Source organism: Mizuhopecten yessoensis, unplaced genomic scaffold (genome assembly GCF_002113885.1).
Source record: "Mizuhopecten yessoensis strain PY_sf001 unplaced genomic scaffold, ASM211388v2 scaffold7225, whole genome shotgun sequence".
NCBI classification, from domain to species: domain Eukaryota; kingdom Metazoa; phylum Mollusca; class Bivalvia; order Pectinida; family Pectinidae; genus Mizuhopecten; species Mizuhopecten yessoensis.
The window spans coordinates 400,987-418,489 of record NW_018406942.1 but is presented as its reverse complement, the minus strand read 5'-3'; positions in this window follow the sequence as shown (position 1 = coordinate 418,489).

Sequence of the window (17,503 nt, the reverse complement as noted above, 5' to 3'; positions counted from 1 at the left end):
TTTTCGTCCTCCTGTTAAGCACATGTTTCGAGATTCTTTTACATTGGACAAAAAGTTCAAACGTAAATGAACAAAGACAACTATTTTCTTTGTATGTACAAAATTGTTGAAAATTACAGCTCAAAGCTAAAATAATGTGAGTTGAATTTAGTATCAGCAGTACTTGCGAGTCCTGTGACTATTTACCTGTACAACTGACTTTTGCTGAAACTTAAAGTAAAATCGTCAGTCTGCTATCTCAACTGTGTGATATTCTGTTTTGACCTAAATTCCCTTAAAATGATGGTAAACCCCAGAGATAGGCCTCCAGGATCTTGGCATGTATGATAGAGTCTGAAATGGAAAATGAACGCTAATATTTTGATAAGGTGTATAATATAAAGAGAAAAATGAATATTAATATTATAGATAAACAGAGTTTTACAGCAACACGCCCTGTTGTTGATTCTCTATGTATACGTTCATATACATATATTGTACGACACCTTATGGTACAGGCTATAGGTTACATGTAATGACATCCTATTGTTCGCTAACTGACACCAAATCTCACCTAGCATACACCAAACACCTTACCTGTATATAGAATAATATCAAATGTATGATTCATGTACTGTAGGTAAGACGACACCGAGGCGTGCATATATATATATAGGTCATACACATGTTACACAATGCTAAATAAAAACATCAAACCAAACTTGGAGGCAAAAGACAAACGTCAAATTCAATATTGAAAGTGGCTATGCTGACTCAAATTTTATCAAAAAGACCAACAGCTTTCAGATAGCCTTAAATTGAAGAGACAGTCATGTTTTCGAAAAGAGATTTAAGACATGAACATGTTATATAATTTTCTCGAGTTGACTGAAAGTCGATACAATCAAATAACAAGTTATTTACTGTAAATGGTTCCTGACACGCTATGCATTGAGGCTGGACTTCACGTTAATAAATAACGATGGGTAATGGCAGGGACAACTTCGTCTCGGCGCCTTTCTCTGTAGCTAGGATGCCATTCATCAACTAATGTTGTAATTAGTGGTTTAAAATCAGTAAAATGAAGTTTAAAACCTTCAGGTGTTAGTAATAGTGTGCTGCTTTCGCGGCACGACCTGCCTTCTTATTACTTGGTATCCGCACATGTCCGGGAACCAAGCAAAAGGTAATATGACACTTTGAGGTAGAGAGCAATATTAAGATCCCAACTATTGCAATTGGTGCAGCAGAATTATTTGGTCGCAGAGATTTGCTTTTGTGCTCTCTACTTGAGAACACGAAAGCAAATACCCAATTCTGCAAGGGTTCCAACATCCGTCGCCTCTTACGATACAAGCAGGTGTATTCTTTTCTCGTTCCCCGACCTGCAGGGTTGTTCTGACGACCCAATGCGTTTACTGAAATGAGCCCTGACAATAAATTGTTGTGCTGTTGATATTGAAGTTTGAGAATTATAATTGTTGGCACCTATCGGGAAGTTTTTTTAAAAAGTTTTAACATTTGACCCGGCACCTCACCATCCGATCCCTTTATTTGCCAAATCCCAGAGCCGAGTATGCGTTGTTTATACATTTCTTGCATGCATGTTCTTTACTTTCATGGTCACACTGAAACAGGTTTGTGATATTTCTTTCACTGTACATAAAAGTTTTCGAGCAAGTCACCGAGATAACTATTAAGTACGTACCAGAGATAGACCTTTATAGTAGAATTTACACTACTCGTACAATGCCGATATCAACATTTTGCTAATTTTATCCTTTTGTTGCCTGTGATGCGTATAACGTCTTTTGATATTATTTTTGACGTTTTATGTTCAATACCCTCATTTGTCGAGGCGCTGTCAAGACTAAGCAATATAAAAGGCAGTGGTATATATGTTATCGATTTTTGATATGTTTAAGAGGAAACCTACAGCAAATAATCAATGCCTACAAGACCGGGTCTGGTTAATCCAAACGTTATCCTCGAAATTCCAGGGATCACGCGACATGAAATAAGCTAAAATTGATCTGCTGCACCCATTCAGGTCAGGATTGAGAAAACAATATCCCTCTTGTTACCCACGTCATGATTTTAAAGGTAACTAATGCGGGAATCCCCTATAGATTTTTTGCGTTTGTGTTCCTAGCAAGGTTTTTGATCCCTAGCGACTCGCTTGGCTTTCTCTGCTTAACGTACATAATAAAGTGTTATTAATACCAAACGTCAATATAATGTGACCCGGTGGAGCTGCTATGTACATTTGACATAATATTTTAGAGTAGTTAATTGCTTCCGCAAAGCCAGACACTTTATATCTCACTGAAATACTATGCCGAACGCACTCAGCATGAATAGTTTTGAAAGAAGAGTGATTTTTTTTAAATTAAGACCAATGTTATAGTTAATTTTCCGCAAACTTCCTTCCCACCTTACCAACACTTGCTTATTTGACTGCAGTTTATTGAATCGGAAAACCATTTGCAGATGCAACTCGGTGTTGAATCACATACAATGGAACCAGAATCGACCTTAAATGTGACGAGTGATCGATAGATCAGTAGGAAGTCTTGGTCAGCTCCCAAATCAGTACAAGGTCCTATTGTCAGAGTGTTTAGTGCTATTAAATACTTAAGGCAATCCAAGGAGGTTAATTGTCAAAGTGTAAACTAAGAATTATGTTGTTCCTTTACTGGGATTGTTTTGGTGTTGAATGATCGTGAGTTTCGAAGTTTATAAAATGGCATACGATGTTGAATTTTGAATAATTAACCCATTTGTAATAGACTGTGTAGGTGTGAAAAAGCGGCATAAGAACTATTATGTTAAGTACATTTCAATATCAAACTAACCCAATATTGCGCCAGCCCAATATTGAATAAGTAACCAACTTCACGCTGGTTATAAACACCCGGATATGATCGAACAATAGAAGTTAAATGTTGCATTACTTCGCAATAATGTTGATATGAGGATTACCTGTTGTGTGCGTATGTTATTAAAATTGCCAGATTTTATATTTTGACCACAGTTGATGAAAAATATTACCGCATGCTAATAAAACATTTCGATCGGATATCTGTTATTTTGTTACCGTTAAAAGAGATGCACCCTCACGAAGCAGACAGGAAAAAGTATATTCAGAAGCACCGGGATCCGCGACTTCTCTCCAAGGTATATCAAGGTATACACAGACGGGCAGACAAAGGTGTATACCTGAAGTCCAAAGCACGAGGAATGATAACATACTCTAATAATAAGACATTGAACATTCCAAAAATGTCATGTTTATCAATAATTAACGATATATGATACAAAGCCGACGCATTTTTACTGCACCAAACGAGCAATAATATCTTAATGATTATCATTATTCGGTTTAATACTAGGAAGCGTTGAAACACTTACCCATAATTACACCAACAATCGAGAGATCACGTCTTGCTTCCTATGAATAATGAATTTCTAAACAAGCACTGTCAAAGCAAGGATATCTTCTATATATCAAACCACATATCTGCATTCCCAACTTTACTCGTCTTTCCTGCAAACAGAGGTAAATTTTTGTCTCGCGTAATTAGGTCTCTTTGCATGTGGAATCCTGGTACGATCACACGTCACAAGTTACTAAGATAATAATTGCCATAAACATAAGTACCGACCAGCTTTTCAAGATGGTGGATCTACTGTGGGGTATGCGTTCCTTAGTGTCTTTCCAGGTATGTAATATTTCATTTAATGATGGATATTTTAATTTTTCATGAATGCTTCCCATTATTTGTTTAGTGAAGAATTTTTCGCTAAAATATATATAATAAGAATCGGATTATGGTGCTAGTCGAACTTGTTCGAACAACGAGCGATTGTTTCGACAATTTTCCACAAGTGGCCTTAACTCAATCTGTTATGGTCGGATAATGGTGGTTGTCGAACTTGTCAGTACTCTCATGGTAACTGATTTCCTTTGAAGTTTTAATGATTGAACGTAACACACATGTGATTACACCATTGAAATTTAATAATAAATATAGAATGAATTACTCTGTGTCGTACAGCTGTTCGTGTAAATTAATCCATGAAATTACAATGTTAAAATTTACTCGATATACCAAACGGACACCTTTTCAGCTATTGAATAAAGGGTCATAACTCCGTAAATAGATAATTGTCTTTATCGAATTCTCGAGTTCTTATAATGATTTACCTACCTATGAAGGTTGAAGTTTACTCGAGATATCAAGCTGACACTGCACCTGGCCGCTCACGTGATACCATGATACGTTTTCTCTTTCGACGGGCGTGTAAAACTAGTATGCTACACGTATTGTTACTGTACTCTGGATATGTAAGTAATGTGACGAAACAAAAGAGAAAATAAACGAATCCGTATTGGCACTGCACCTGTATGTCGCAGAATTTGTGGAAATACGACATCGGCGCGCGACTTCTGCTTAAAGATACTGAATTGAATCAAGACATTAATGTATTCCTATACTTTGGACTGACCATTAAACAGCAGTGTAAATAAAGTTATGATTATAAGGCTCGTTTATTACCTAGCACCATTTGCGAAATAGTGGTTACATATACCGTAAGTATGTTTTTGTTTTTGTTTTTTGTTTGTATAATGTCCTATTAACAGCTAAGGTCACTTAAAGACGTGCCTCCATGTGTGCTGTGTAATCGTGATTGTATGTATATGTGCCTACAGGGACTATTGGTGTACTTGCCTCATTGCGATAGCGCGGATCGGATGCCGACTTAATCACACTGAAATACCATGCCGAACCAACCAGTCGAGAACTCCATTCAATCTTGGCTGGAGTCTTAATTTTATACGTCCGTCAAAACCTTGGACGGGACGTATTATGTTATGGGGAGCGTCTGTCTAAACCTTGGTTTCAGCAAGATAACTTGCTCTAAATATCGTTCAAATTTACTGAAACTTGATATGCATGTGCATTATTCAAATTCTGAGGCCAAGTTCGAACTAGAGCAAAATCTTAGCATAGTTAATTCAAATATGACCGGATTCTGATGAAACTTGCCAATATTTATATATTATTCAATCACCAAGCCTAAGCTGAATGTGAGCAAACCTGCACCTAATTTATTAGTATACTGTTTTCTGATTGATCGACGGTTTCTCCACAATAACTTGGTCAAATACGACATGATTCACTTATCAACATTTACAAAGTCGAATAGTGAAATCGTCAGTAATAAATAGTATGAATAGTAGCATAAATCGACTATTGGCAAAAAAGGGCAATTTCAATTTATATTTTCATGGTTTCAAATTGATAAAAAGGGACACAATTCCGATGAAAAGGCCATAAAGGAATAATGATATATATATATGTATTATTTTATCTTAAGTTTGTCAATTTACAACTGCTGTTACTTCTACTTCAATTTCCATAATTACATGAATTTGATACTTAAAATCCTTCTGATTCAATATTGTATGTATGTTTGATTGGCATTGGACGGGCATATATATTATTTTCCGACCTGCAGACTTCTTTATTTATTTTATGTCGCTATTATGTTTTTAAAGACAGAAAGACGTTAAAATGTACATATAATCATTTAATTACTTTCAGATGAGGTTCATAGGCTTGGTTTGGTTGGATATTGTTTAACGTCCTATTAACAGCTAAGGTCATTTAAGGACGTGCATCCATGTGTGTAGTATATGCGTGCTTGCGTGTGCGTATCCAGGAGACATTTTAGTTTGGTTTAGTATTGTTTAACGTCCTATCAACAGCTATAGTCATTTAAGGACGGCCTCCCCTGTGTGCAAGATGCATGCGTGTGTAGTGTATGCGTGTCTGTTTTGGGAGGCAGGGTATTTTGGTTAGCTTGCCTCCTTGTGATAGCGCGGTCTGATGCCGACTTTATAGCGCTATCTCACTGAAATGCGATGCCGAAGGCACCCAGCCGTACGCATGGACAAAGTAAATACTATACCCCCCCCCCCCCCCCCCCCCCCCCCTGCTTAGTCCTAGTCGGGTAACAAAATAACCGACTTTTCGATAAGATTGGTCTCCTGTGCATTCTATGAATGGTGTAAAACGAATGTTTGTTTAACTTGGATAGGTCGGGCGCTAGCAGACGTGTGCTACTCTTCCAATCATTACTACAGCTTTTCCTGTGAACATGGTTGCTGTGGGTACTACCATGACCGAACGTGTTGTTCAAGGTAAGTACAGAACATATTGTTTTCCTCGTGTTGTCCATGACGACGTAATTCACTCTGTCATCCATCGCTAGGGACTTTTGAACAGTGCAGCGTCATTATTAGTTAGACACATCTCATCTTGGTGTAAAGTAACTTTACCTGCAATTTGCATATATATTACACATAGACAAATCGCAACAAGGCCATATGTCTATAAGTTCATTTATTCCAGTAGTAATTTATAAAATAACAAATTATTACTCTTACAAACAGATAAACTATATATGTATAATAATAATAAGAAGAACTAACACACATAGGGGACATAACTATTATGCATAATTCATAAGTGGAACCATTAACAATTACGAGAATGGTGCACTTTCAAGGAAATATAACCTTTATTTACAGGGATAACACACTTTTATCTTTACTTTAAACTTGCACAACTCATATACTTTTTCGTTTCATTTCAAAATATGTTTTGCAAATGTATACAATGAATCAGAATTGGTTTGGTTTGATTTTCTTTAACGTTCTATTAACAGCTATGGTCATTTCAGGACGGCCTCCCCTGTGTGCAAGATGCATGCGTGTAGTGTATGCGTGTGTGTTTTGGGAGGCTGCGATATGTTCGTGTTTGTCTCCTTGTAATAGCGCGCAACTGATGCCAAAGACATCCAGCAGGACATCTCGGCCGGTCCCATTATACTGACAACGTCCTACTCCTAAATTGCTAAGCGTTAAGCAGGAGTAAAAACAACCATTTTTACAGACTCTTGTACATTGTGTATGTGACGGCCAGGGAACAGAACCCAATCCTTCCTCACAGGGGCAAACGCTCAACATAAGGCCAAAAGTGAGGCATTGTCAAGGGAGACATTAGGAAGAAGAAAGTTGTTTAGAAAGAAGAGAAAAGATAAGATCCCAACTTTAGTCGCCTCTTACGATCATGCAATGGGGGTAGCATATACAGTTCTTACGCCCTACTTGCAGCGACAACAATGAATCACACAGTTACCTTAGTGTGAATCAAAGTCACACAACGCACCTCTATGTACAGTAGACAATAATCTGATCACAATGCAGAAATTAAATTTACACCAGTTTGATATTTTCCGTCAGATTATCGATTTGGTACTTATGGTCAACATATCTACATGATCAGTTTATTTCTATTCTGATGTAGCTAAAATATTGGGACTATGAAAAAACCCAGTTACTGTAATAGCCCGGTTTTTTAAGTTCACAAGAAGTTATCGATGATTTATTTTGGAGACATCGGTGTTCGCAGAGGAAACTTGAGAGTCCACATTATGACCTTTACATTAACTGTGAAATTGCAGTAATTGCCACAAATAAAGACTAAATTTCTGAGTCGTAGATCGCCAGCGATCTACATGCTGTTCTGGATTTGAAGAAATAATTTGGTCCTTTGTTACATGTACTTGTCTTGGTTTTTATGTAGGGATTTATGACCTCATTCCTTATGTTGTGTAATGTGTCTGAATTACTTTTACAGAAATTTTGCGTTATTTGACCCTTGTCCACTTACTTTTAGACCAATTTAACACAATGTAACTTGTATGTTTGTTACAGTGTCAGTAGTGGGTCCATTGCTGGTGCAGTCATTGGCTGCATTGTCTTCATCGCCATAGTGGTTGTGATCATCATCATCATCAAGAGGTGCACCACAAAACGTACTGGGGTAGTTGTCACCACTTCCCAGCCACGGAGCAACATCGTAGTCGGTAGGTACTGAGGCCTTAAACTCTTTTTCGTGAGTTTGGTTCGTCCTCATAACTATCTAAGTCGTATGAAAACTGTATGATGAAGCAATGCAATGCAATGACCACTTTAAAGTTACCATACTGCAATATCATGAACTAGAAACAGCGTAACACCCAAGCTGCACTTGATTCTAATAACGTGAATTGCACTCGATTGACATAATTCCTACTGAACTTTAACCAGTAACGACCATTATAATTTCCGAGTAAGCGTTCATACTTATTGATAAGAAAAAGAAGAGAAATGCTCGCACTTCCTATATTTTGAATTTTCTTCCAACGCGCTACGGACCGGTATCCAACGTAACAATTGTTATGTTAACGCTTCTATTAAAATGGTCGTTACTGGTTAAAGTTCAGTAGGAATTATGTCAATCGAGTGCAATTCACGTTATATTCCCGTTATACACCAAGGGAGACACCGCTGGAGCCCTTTTGTATGCAGAAAGTGTCCCATTTGGTACCTCTTACGATAATAGGGTTTAACATCCTCGAAACAGCCAATATCATATTAAGACGAGTACCTTCATACATAGGAAGGCATTGCCGACAGCAGATCAACTTTCGTTTCATGATGTTCTATAAGTAGAAGACATCGAAGAAAACAACAAATCAAGCCCTCTTCCGTTTTGGTCGTTTCTAACGACATGTAGTGCGAACGTGTACACTGTTATGATCGTAACGCGTTCAAGTCTGAAAGCATTTCAAATACAGACATCTGATTTCCAAGCAGATTTTGCATCGCTTCTCAAGTCTTTCATTTCATGTTTTGTTACCAGTACTGAGCTATTTCCCACGGGACAAATATTTGTGTTTGTATGATAAATTACATATGTAGCTTAGCAATGTTGACAGACAGTCTTGTACTGCAAAGTGCAAAGTACATAACTTTATCGCTTTATGGGAGCTAGTTTCTCCGTGTTCACTTGTAAATATAACAACGATTAACTCAATGTATTGACTCATTAAACTTCGAAGTGGTGTTTACTTTATATTTTCGTAATTATTTTACCCGGTGATATATGTTTATATAATTCTAACTCGTAGATATCGTTATTCTTTTATACCAGAACAAAATAAGTTAAATAAGTCATATTAGGAAAATTGTTTGTATTAAGAATAGAAAATTAATAAGCATGCACTATGGAACCGTTGCTATTTTTTATGTTTCAGTACATAACAGTACACAGCAGACTACTTTACAACAGCCTGTCTACAGTCAACAGCAATATGCTGGGTCTTATCCCCAACCACCACCTCCAGCGTACCCCCACCACCTTCTCCTTCAGCGTACCCCCAACCACCACCTCCAGTGTACCCAGAGGGCACCAGTTCACCCGTATATCCGCCACAATAGGGTGGGGACCCTGCTTATGCTCAAAAGTGATTGTGCACATGACGAACCCATATATGGACCATTAACACGTACAATTAGTTCACTAATTCATTTGTTCATATACAAATTATCTACTTTTAGAAATTTGTATATATTTTTGATTTGTTTTTATAAATTATTAAGACATTTTTTATTATCTTTATGTGTATATGCCGTTTTGTCAAATTTGTTTTACATTGTGTTTATTGATCAAATGCCATGCCTGTTTTCAGAATAATAACAGTTATACATGTCAATATTATTTACAATATCTTTATTCATCTCAATGCCCACTGTTCTACATTATGAACTCCTTTGTCATTCACATCATTTTCTCTACCAGTACATATCCACCTCTCGTGTATACGTTTTGACAAACTAGTGATTTATCCTGGTATGGTGGGAAAAGTGAATGGCAAATTAATTTGTATTCGTGTCTCTGGTGTTTCACTGAATTCGTCTTCTATCAATTTGCATATAATTGGTATGTGGTAATATTCGTCCGAACCCTGGACCGTGTCCACAAGAAAACACTAACATCCGTCTTAATAATATATCTGTCTGCCATATTAATATCTGTTCTTTAAGCAACAAAACCCATATTCTTGATGCTGAATTTTCTGAACATGATATTCTATGTGTTCCCGAAACCCATCTTAATAATTCCATCTCTGACAGCGATATCTCTCTCGAATATTTTGGTAATGTTTTTAAAAAGGATGGGACTAATAATGGTGGAGGCGGGAGTACTTATTTATACTAAAAATAACATAAATATTTAACGTAGAGTTGATTTAGAATCAGGTGATCTTGAACTGATATGGATTGAAATAACCACTAATAATAAACCCATTCTTCTTGGTTGTATATACAGACCCCCTAACTCTCTCGTATGCTTTTGGGATAGACTTGACAATAATCTTGACACTATTGTTGATCTACAAAAAGAAGTTGTATTGGTAGGAGATATAAATGTTAACATGTTAAATCTTAATCCAAACTCATTTTCATCGACTATTATTAAAATATGGTTTTGAAAATACTGTCTCTGAACCTTCCAGGATTACTCCTTTATCTTCAACATCACTTGATATCCTAATAACTAATAATGTAAACTTTGTAACTAACAGCACTGTCCATCCTCCTGCAGTGATCACTGTCCTGTCAGTGCTGACCACAACTTCAAAACCTTTAAAGAAACGTGCATATAAGACATTACTTTACTTTAATAATACTGACTTTGACGGAGCCAATGCTTATCTAAACTCAATTGATTGGGATCTTGAACTACATCGGGATATTGAAAACATGAATCCTTTTCTTTCTGACAAAATCCTGACTGCCTAAGATCAATTTGTTCCTCATAAAACTGTAACTATTAGGCCTGACGATATAATTTGGATGACTAATGACATAAGACTGAAAATAAGACAAAGAAATGTTCAGCATTCTAAATCCAAATTATACAATACTCCAGCCTCATGGAACAAATTTAGAACCATTCGGAATCAAGTATTTTTTTTAATACGAGAGGCCAAAGAAAAATATCTTTCAAAATTACAATCTTCCCTAATAGACATTTCAAAAAAAAATAAAAAAAAAAAAAAAAAAAAAAAAAAAAAAATAGACAAAGTCATACCGCCGGGGAAATGGTGTCGTGTTGCAAAATCTGTTATGCATCTTAAAAATAAATGTGAAATTGACTCTCCTTTGATTATTAAAGGGGCATCACGATGAAGTAACTTATTTTTTTGTCTTTTTTTTCAAATATTACAGAAACATATCAAGTGAGACTCCTTATGGAAAATAACGATCGGATTTGGCTGAAATAGATTCGTAAAATGATTAAATCTAAGATAATCATCGGTATTTCTACCTGTCTGACCAACGTTTTGTTCAGGGATTTCCCTCTGCTAGCGCATGCGCATAGCACACCATTTATTTGTAAACAAAATGACTGGCCGTGTGAAGTAAGCGAAATAAAGTGTTGTACCGTGTCAGCTACGAAGCGAAAAGTTGCCAAATGGTCAAAAGATAGCGTAAGGAGTATGTTACGGAATCATTATTGCAGGTGGGAAGTATTCAAGGGAGAAAAAAAATGCCCTAGCAGTTAGTGTTATAGATATAGCATATATTATTGTGAACCATCCAATTGTGTGATTAATTAATATTACATAAGTACTATAGTTACATTTGTATGTTTTTGGTGTAAGGTGCGCTATTAGATTTCCATAATTTATAATATTACCGGGTTCAATTAAATGGTATGATTTTATTACATTGCTGATTTAGAAAAAAAAATATGTTTACACATGCAAGATTTAAATTAGTACTAATATGAATACCCGGCCTCCTCTGGCACGACGACGCAATATATAAAAAAATCGCTCTTCGTCAGAAAGCTACGTATACGTTTTCGCAGCTAGATTAAGTTGCCCTGCAGGTAGGGCGTAAGAATTGTACCTGCTGCCCCCAATTGCATGATCGTAAGAGGCGACTAAATTTGGGACCTTATCTCTTCTCTCCTTTCTAAATAACTTTCTTTTTCCTAATGTCTCCCTTGACAATGCCTCACTTTTGGCCATTTGTTGAGCGTTCGCCCCTGTGAGGAAGGCTTTGGGTTCTGTCCCCTGGCCGAGACATACCAAAGTCTTTAAAAATGGCAGTTTCTACTCCTGCTTAACGCTCAGCAAATTAGGAGTGGGACGACTGGTTCGCCCGTTGTCAGTATAATGTGACCGGGTGGGGCGTCCTGCTGGGTGTCTTCGGCAGTATGTTTCAGTGAGGTAGCACTATAAAGTCGGCATCAGTTCTGCGCTATTACAAGAAGACAAACACGAACATATCGCAGCCTCCCAAAATACACACACATACACTACACGCATGCATCTTGCACACAGGGGAGGCCGTCCTTAAATGACCTTAGCTGTTAATAGGACGTTAAACAAAATCAAACAAACAAACAAATCAAACAGCTAGATTAAAAATGTCAAAATGACGGACCAGGATGAATAACTGAGGAATTTAAGGAGAACCTACTTCTAGTAAATAGGATCGCTAACATCTTTTTTTTTAAATCGAAATTTTTCAATAGTTCATGTTTTTATGGTTTTTTTTTTTTTTTTTTTTTTTTNTTTTTATTTTTTTACAAGACAAGACAAAATATATATGACATTGTTCCTAAGTTCATGATTGTTCATACATATTAAACAAAGATCATCATCATCATCAGACATCATCATCATCATATAAGATATTATTATTAACACATAAGCAAAAAATTGCCAATGTTATGTACATACATTAAGACATACACTGAGACACTGATGCAAAAACAATATATATAAAGCTATGACACCAAACACACAAGAGAAAAACCAAATAAACTCAAACAGAAAAAAAACCCAAAAAACATTACAGGGGATGGGGAGCAATCCTAGGTCATTATATTTTAACTTAAGCCTGGCGAATTAAAATGTATGAAATATTTGATGATTATTATTACAGTGAGGAGACGATAAAGTACAATAGATGTATATATGTATAGAACAAATATGTCATATATATATATATATAGTCATATTATAATTGCATCCAGTTATCTATTTGATGGTTTAACTCATCCTTATTTATTAATTTATTCTGTTTATACACAAGGATCTTTTGTGCTTTTAATTCAAATTTTATATGGTTTTTGAGACTAGTCAGATTAAGGTCAATTTCTAGGCATTTAGTTTTATATATGTATTGTTTTATAAGTAGTATTATGATGTTTTCTATATAAAACTTTGTATGGTTATATGTATGTTTACCAAAAAGGAATTCTTGTTTTTCAAATCTTAGTGTAAGGTTTTTAGTTATAATATTTGTTTTCAGCTTGTCAATTAGCCTATCAATTTTTCGCAATCCCATAGCATATGAACTATTGTTTCAGGGTGAATTTTACAGAAAGTGCAAAGGTTATTGTGTGATTTGCCAATTTTGAATAAAAATGTGTTTGTAGTGAGAATTCTGTGATTATTCTGTACTGTAGCCACTGTAGTTTGGAGTTGGTGGTGGTTTTAAAAGGCCATTCATATTTTTTTTCCCATGTTTCATCATTTATATTATCATTTAATATCCATTTTCTTGGAGCAGTAGGTTTAACATTATTTTTAATTAATATTAAATATATGTCTTGTGCTCCTTTACTATTTTAAAGTATTAACTTAAGATTGATAGGTATATTTGGAAAGATAACCGTTTTTTTCTGAGGTAAAAATGTGATGATTTTTCTTATAAAATGATGCACAGCATTCTTTAGGCCTTGGTATGTCAAAAAATTAGTATTTATGTTATATTTTTCTTGAAATTCTTCAAACTGGTAGAGTGCTCCATCCTGTTTAATGCGTTATATACAAATTGTACTCCCTTTTTAAACCATGAATTTTTTAATGTAAATTTTCTGTCAATTTTAATTTCACTATTGAACCACAGAGGGTTTTCACGTGTATTTGTATTGTATATATTGCTAGAGATAATAGTATTGTACCATGCTTCTAAGACATCTTTCCAAAAGAGGTTACTACAACGTTTAGATTCTTCTTTCAATTTTTCAAGCCCACAGTTAGCTAATGTTTCTTTATCAAAATAAATTTCTAAAATAAGAGCCCAATTTCCTTCTTCTTTATATACCCTTATCCAAGTTGCTTTAAGAGCTGTTATAAAAGATTTTAAATGTATCATTTTCAGACCTTCAAACAACTTCCTCACAATAACCAAGCGGCCCAGGGTACTGATATCGGGCCTGTAGCATGCTGGGACGAAGGGCTACCAAATTTGTTAAAATGTATGACCTTGACCAACTTTCAAGTTCACAGGGGTCAAATGTTTTAAAATCTTCAAAAAACTTCTCAATAACAAAAAGGCCCAGGGTACTGAAATTAGGCCTGTAGCATGCTGGGATGAAGGACTAGCAATTTTAATCAAATGAATGACCTTGAATTGATCCACTTTCAACTTGATGTCCTTGTTCGACAGTCAAGGTCACAGGCGTCATATGTTTAAATCTTTTAATAGGTTCTTATGAATCAAACACTGATATTCTGCCTGTAGCTGTATTTGAGTCCACCCTTAAGATTACAAGTGTGAGATTAATACCAGGTGAGCGATGCAGGCCCATTGGGCCTCTTGTTTCTTAAAAGTATCGATAAAATTTCTGCACATAAAATAAAAATATAAGAAGATACAGGATCTCCTTGACGACAGCCGCGTTCTATGCTGAAAACATGTGATAAGTTTCCCCTATGTTTACTACTGAGTGAATGTTTTGTTGAAACAGTTTTATCCAATTAATTATAGTTGGGGCAAATTTGAAATATTTTAGGGTTTTTGCTATAAAGTTCCAAGAAACAGAATCGAAGGCTTTTTCAAAATAAATGAGAAGTATAAGTCCAGGAATATCATAGTCTTCTGTATATTGCATAACATCATATATTAAACGAGTATTTTCCCCTATGTATCTACCAGGAATAAAGCGAGTTTGGTTATTACTTATCAATTTGGGTATTATTGTTTTTAATCGTTCAGCTATTGCACCAGATGCCATTTTATAAATATTATTTAGAAGGGTAATTGGTCTCCAGTTTTTTAATTTGTTACGAGGTTTATCTCCTTTTGGGATGCAAGTAATAATTCCTTGTTTCTGTGTTTCTGATAGAGCAGATATACTATAACCATAATTTATTGATCAATGAATAAAATGCCCTAACTGTTTCCAAAATATTTTAAAAAATTCAACAGTGAAACCATCTGAACCAGGACTTTTATTATTTTTCATTTTTTTTAAGGGTTTTTGCTAATTCATTAATAGTTATTGGACCTTCTAAACTTACTGACTCAAGGGGGATAACTTTGGCACAATATATGTTCTTAAAAGTTCATTGAGATCAACATCCTGAAGTAACTGATTTTTCTTATATAAGTTTTCATAGTAGTTTTTAGTTTCCTTTAAGATTTCTGTTTGATCTAAAATTACAGTCCCATCTTCTTTAGTTATATTAGGAATTATCTTACTAGTAAAGTTACGTGATTCTAGCCCACAGAAGTATTTTGTTGGTTTTTCACCTTCACTTATCCACTTGGCCCTTGACCGTAACATATTACCTGCTATCTTATGTTTTCTCATTTCTTCTAATTCTTTTTTCTTTTCATCTATGCTATTTAAATCTGTATTCTTAGGAACTGTTTCTAAGTTTTTAATTTGATTTATGAGATCCTTTTCTCTTTCATTAGATTTTTTTCCCACATAGCTAGAGTATGAAATTGTTTTTCCCCTTATTTCCATCATGAGAGTTTCCAGGAATAATTGATCATTTACAGTAAAGGTTATTTCATTTAAAGGAATTGCATTTAAATTATTTATGTTGTATACTGGTAAAGAGTATTGTTGTTTTATAGTGTCTATAGTAGATTTGATGAGAGTTACATATTCTAAATCAAACAATAAAGAGTTATTAAATTTCCATAATCCCCTACCTTTTTGAAAGTTGTGGAAAGCTAAGTGTATGACAGAAATAGAGTGATCAGATCGGTAACTTGGTTCAATTACAGAAGATGTTAGACTTGGTAGTAAACTGTCAGATATTAATATGTAGTCTAACCGTGCTTGTTTAAGAGGAGTTTTCTTACGCCATGTATATCTTTTAATATTGGGGTTAAGTTCTCTGAAAGTATCTATAATATCAAACTCATCTTTGAACTCTATAACTTTATTTCTTGCATTTGGATTATTTATATGTTTGTAATTATCACAATCTAATTTCGGATCCATAGTAATATTAAAATCCCCACATAATATATATTGATTATTTACCCAATTCTTAGGTGTTAGGTCCATATAGTGTTATCAAAGTAAGTTTCTCTCCCTGTATTAGAATATCAAGTGCTAGCATATTACCGTTAAAATCCTTTCTTACCTGTAAGACTCGGAATTGTTGTTAAAAAGTATTGCAGTTCATCTAGAGTTAGAGTTAAAAGAGTTAAAAATACAGTCAAATCCCCAATTCGAACGAATAATTTTGTCCTTGTAGGCTGTAAAGTGAGTATCCTGTAGACAGTAAATATTGTACCTTTTCGCTTTTAAATAGGAAAACACATCTTTTTCTTTAACTAAATCCCCAAGACCCTGGCAGTTGGCAGATAGAATCGTTATGCTATCGACGACAGACGCAGCGCATGATATAATAGCAATGACCTAGGCTTGCAATACATATAAACACGAGGGGTAGTATACTCACACAAAACAAATATATACACAAAAGCGATAGTAGAGGTCCAAAAGTAGCAGGATGAAATCGAAACCCACCGTGTTTACACATGCCCGGGCACACAACACTTTCCAGCTTCCTGTTAAGCGTCACAAAGATAAAGAATTTTGACGTGGTTCGATACACATAACTGGAATACATTTAGAAATATAATACAAGTAACACATATTCAAAAGCAATTAGTTGATACCTTGACTAAAATCTAATAAATAGTTAATTATGAACCATGTGTAAACACAATATCTACAAGTCATGAATATCATCACTCCGGTTCCCTCTTTCTTTAGCAGGAGCAGAGAAACAGGAAAGACAACTCAATCACGCTCACTACATAGAGTTGCCGTCCCTGCATCTGGTGGCTTATATATATATTACCTTATTACGCAGGGACGGGAACCACGAGTATAGATTGTTATATTATATAGTATAGCTTCAATTAATCAATATAAGTTACAATTAATTAGTATTATACAGTACACGTAATACAGTTTGTAAAGCTTCGTGATGTACTCATAATATATATATGTGACGATCTTATATTTATTTGGATTACGTATGTAAAAATATCTAACCATATAGAGTAAAAATATGAAGTGAGGTACTTGCTTGCTTACGACTCTCAGAACGGCAGTTAGATATACCCTTTAGTTGGTGTTGTTACACAGGTTATCACATACTATTGAAAAAACGACATTCATACCAGGAGTGGACACATTTGCTCTTATTTCTAAAACAAAATAAAAAATCTTTGTATGCATACTGCATAGATATATATATATATACACATGTATGAAAAGTCTGGTCATAAAATTATACGGTATTCCCGGAACAAGGGAAGGATAAATCTAAATTTAACAAGAGTTGT